Below are 3,978 nucleotides of genomic sequence, written 5' to 3'. Positions count from 1 at the left end.
TTATTCAGGTCCCAGATATCCACTAGCAAGTGGGGCTCAAAAATCTGGAGGGAGGCTATGTCTCTGCTCTTAATTACTCTGAAAGGTTGTTGCTGAGGACATTTGTCAGCTGATGAGTTCTCAGCCCTTCACATTTGGAGGGAAATCTGTCAAGGGAGACTGTATTGATGTCATGCTGCCATCCAGACATCAAATTCTCATCCTGTCCAGTGCTGAAGCTGCTGTGTGTCACGTGCCTGGGATGCTGAGGTCAATGCTCTACAGAGATGACAACTGTCCCTCGCTGGTTCTCATCATTTGTTCATCCATTGTGAAATCGACTGTGGATTCTCCTGTTTCACAGCTTTGATGGAAGAGAGCTGTCCCGAGAAAAGATTGAGAGGGGATGTAGAGTGGTCTTCTATGTCTTTGGACAGCAGGTCCACCATGGACTTTTCTGGTCTTGAGTATAAAGCAGACATTTGGTGACGGAAGGATATCATAGTGCCCGACATATTTTAGGATCACCTTTGGCAAGTGCTTGACCTTCAAAACCCCCAAATGGCTTGGCTACACTTGTCTTGAAAAGGTCACTATAATCTTTGCCTATCTTCCTGTTATGTGTCCAAAGCTGGCCACAGTGCGTATGTCAGTGCCACAAAATTTGCATGTTGAAAATACTGCTTCGCTTAACATTGTTTGGTTTTGGATAGTTAAGGTTTGTTTGTTCGGGGTTTTGGGTTGTTGCTCTGCTTTCATGTTTTATGATTCTTTGGTTTTAGGTTTTGTTCTTATTTTATATTTGATATTTTGCTAAAGCTATACACTTTATGTACAAAATGCCCTGTTGATGCCCTTTGTTCTTGTTTTATATTTGATATTTTGCTAAAGCTATATGCTTTATGTACAAAATGCCCTGTTGATGCCCTTTGTTCTTGTTTTATATTTGGTATTTTGCTAAGGCTATATATTTTATATATAAAATGCTCTGTGTAAGTCCCTGCTGAGTCAAATGACTATATTTCTTTTTTTCTAGAGTTTTTATTTAAATTAGAAACCAACTTATTTTACATATGAATCCCAATTATTTCTCCCTCCCATCCAACCATGCCTCCCACCAAACCCCTATCCCATCCCCCTCCTCCCCCAAGGGGGGATCATCAAAGTCTGTCCCATCATTTGGGGTAGGGCCTAGGCCTTTCCCTGTGTAGTGTAAATGACTATGTTTACAAAAAAGAAAAAAGGAAATTTTAAACTCTTCATTCTTTTTTTTGTTAAATTCACAACTTTTTTTTTCTTTTTCCTTGATTTGATAGGCAATGATGCAGCTAGGGAACAAAAGTAATTGTGTTCCTTATGTGGGCCAGGTATGATAGAAATGGAGGCTGGCAAAACCGTCACCCTGGCCAAATCCCCAGTTTGGTGGCTTGAAGATCTTTAGCCAACTGCAGTCTGGTACTGAAGGCCACTTTTGGATCGGGAAGGATGGAGTGTCCAAGCCTATGATTTTGGGGGAATCTTTCTTAATACAGTTACCTCGACCTCAGGATAGGCGGGGTGGAAGTGGGGGGATGGGGGAGTAGGGGTGGGAGTAGGGTGGTGGAGCCTCTAGTCATACACACAGACGGGTCTCTCCCTGCCTGAGCGACACCTAACTTTCTGCACCAGATAGCACAGTAGAGAAGCCTAGTCACTTCCAAAGGATCATAGCATTGTGTCTAGAGCCTAACGGTAGCTGGCTTCCCTCAGACAAGCAGGGGCTCAGCTTCTGCCTGGACTACCCAGACGTCTGGCTCAACAAGTGGCATTAACAATACATCATCTTCATCCTCTCGAGCCGGGACAGCTGTGTGATGTCCAGCTGGAGGCCAATTAGGTTGTGGGGGCCACAGACTGGGCCTGGAGCCCCTTACAACTCCAGACAGCAGTGAGGGATCTGAGGCATTGAGGGACGTGGATCTGTGGCTCAGAGACAGTGGCAGAGCCAGAAGTGTGCTTGGGATTGGGATGGGGGTCCTGATGGGTAGTGGAGGAGCCTGCTCCCCATCCTGCTCCCGTTCTGCCACGCCCTCGGGATTTGACCTGTGCTGTTATCCAGGGCCTCTGAGGGAGAAGCAGATACAGTGACCTGGGATCTGGTGTCAGGGACCCAAGCTGGGTTGTTGGTTTGAGGAAGCAGTCCCCAACGACAGACAAAGCCAAGCAGATGATGCCCTGAATGGCCCCCCGGTGATGGTGGCCCCCTGAGGACCTCCTGGAGTCATATCAGCTCTGGATCAGAGAAGGCAGGCTCCTCAGCACAGATTTAGTGTTAGAGTTCTCTTTAGGGAAGTCTTCTCCAGCTAGGATAGCACCCTGGGCAATAGGCTGCCCGTAGGAAGGGAAGTGCCTGCTGCTGCACAATCTCGGCCTCCATCCGGAAGAAGAGAACAAAGATGCTGTACTCCTGAGTGCAGATGGCATAGAGGTTGACGTGTAGCCCTGAGTGATGGCCAGCAACAGCCCCCACACGAGGCTGCCAATGACTGCTGCTGTGCTGAGCTTTCAGAGCAGTGCTTAGGAGGAGTCCCACTCACCAGTGCCATCAGCACAGCCTGGCTGTCCGTCACTCACCCATGTGTCATTCACATGCTTCTCGTGCCGGCATTGGATGTTACCAGCTGGTAATGACGGCAGCGCCCTTCATCTGCTCCATCCGCACAGAATGTCTGGTCGTTGTAACGGTCGGCGGGTAGGTACCAGGCTGTGGCAACAGGGGAGCCAGGAGGTGCCCATGGGAAATGCCCAGGTGGGCAGCCAGGGCAACCCTCCTCATCTGTGACATTGGCACAGTCCCACGAGCCATCAAGGCACTGAGCCTCACTCTAATACCGATCACCTAGATTTTCCCTAGTCCCCAGACCTAAGCCCAGGCCACAGAGTCCTGGTAAACAGTGTCCCCAAACATGGTAGGTAGCATTTAAGCCCAGGCCACAGTGTCCCCAAACATGGTAGGTAGCATTTAAGCCCAGGCCACAGAGTCCTGGTAAACAGTGTCCCCAAACATGGTAGGTAGCATTTAAGCCCAGGCCACAGTGTCCCCAAACATGGTAGGTAGCATTTAAGCCCAGGCCACAGAGTCCTGGTAAACAGTGTCCCCAAACATGGTAGGTAGCATTTAAGCCCAGGCCACAGTGTCCCCAAACATGGTAGGTAGCATTTAAGCCCAGGCCACAGAGTCTTGGTAAACAGTGTCCCCAAACATGGTAGGTAGCATTTAAGCCCAGGCCACAGCCCTAAGCTACTGTGTGATAGGACACACAGCCTGACCAGACAGGACTCCACAGTGACATCCTTGCCATGGGTGACGTGGGTGAGACTATGCAGCATTCACGGGGTCTCAGGGGACACAGCACCATCATATGCATGCACTGTATCTCCATAGCCTAAGTCCAGGCTTGTGAAGCACAGTCAGCCTCCCCTCCCGCCATCATGGGTTCCAGCAGCCACAGGCAGGACTGTGGGAGGGAGACTGAGGCCAGGCATGAATATCCAGGAGAGGAGAAGACCCCACGACAGTCCTCAAGGTGAGATTGCAGGGTGGAGTTGGGCAGGGAGTAGGTTCAGGTTAGGAACGGGTCTGAGCCTCAACCTGTCTCATGAGAGCCATCGCCACGGACATGGATCCCATCACAGTGCTGAGGGGCTGGTACACATGGGTGGTTCAAGAACTGGAAATCTTCCTGCAGGCACAGGAATCAATCTAGACTATGACAGAGCCAAACTCTTCATTATTAAACGGGAGTTTTAGTCAGGTGAGTGGTCAGAGTCCTGTAACTGCAAAATGCGTCAGTTAGAGTGGAGCTCTGCAACTTCTCCATGGCGACACTGTAAGTTCCCAGTCAGAGAGAGAAGGTGACTTGGGCGTGGATGGCATGGCCTACTCCATGGATGTCTACCCTATGATGCAAAAAGATCCATATTCGACACCTCATATCACATATTAGCTACTCCAAACAA

At 49.5% G+C, this 3,978-nt stretch overlaps 1 pseudogene; it reads right to left on the bottom strand.

The window, feature by feature from the left end:
• Positions 1-1,126: 1,126 nt before the first annotated feature.
• Positions 1,127-3,716, bottom strand: LOC121140992 (annotated as a pseudogene).
• Positions 3,717-3,978: the final 262 nt, after the last annotated feature.

Source organism: Mesocricetus auratus, unplaced genomic scaffold (genome assembly GCF_017639785.1).
Source record: "Mesocricetus auratus isolate SY011 unplaced genomic scaffold, BCM_Maur_2.0 Super-Scaffold_100006, whole genome shotgun sequence".
Taxonomy (NCBI): Eukaryota; Metazoa; Chordata; class Mammalia; order Rodentia; family Cricetidae; genus Mesocricetus; species Mesocricetus auratus.
This window is presented reverse-complemented; position numbering and strand designations above follow the sequence as displayed.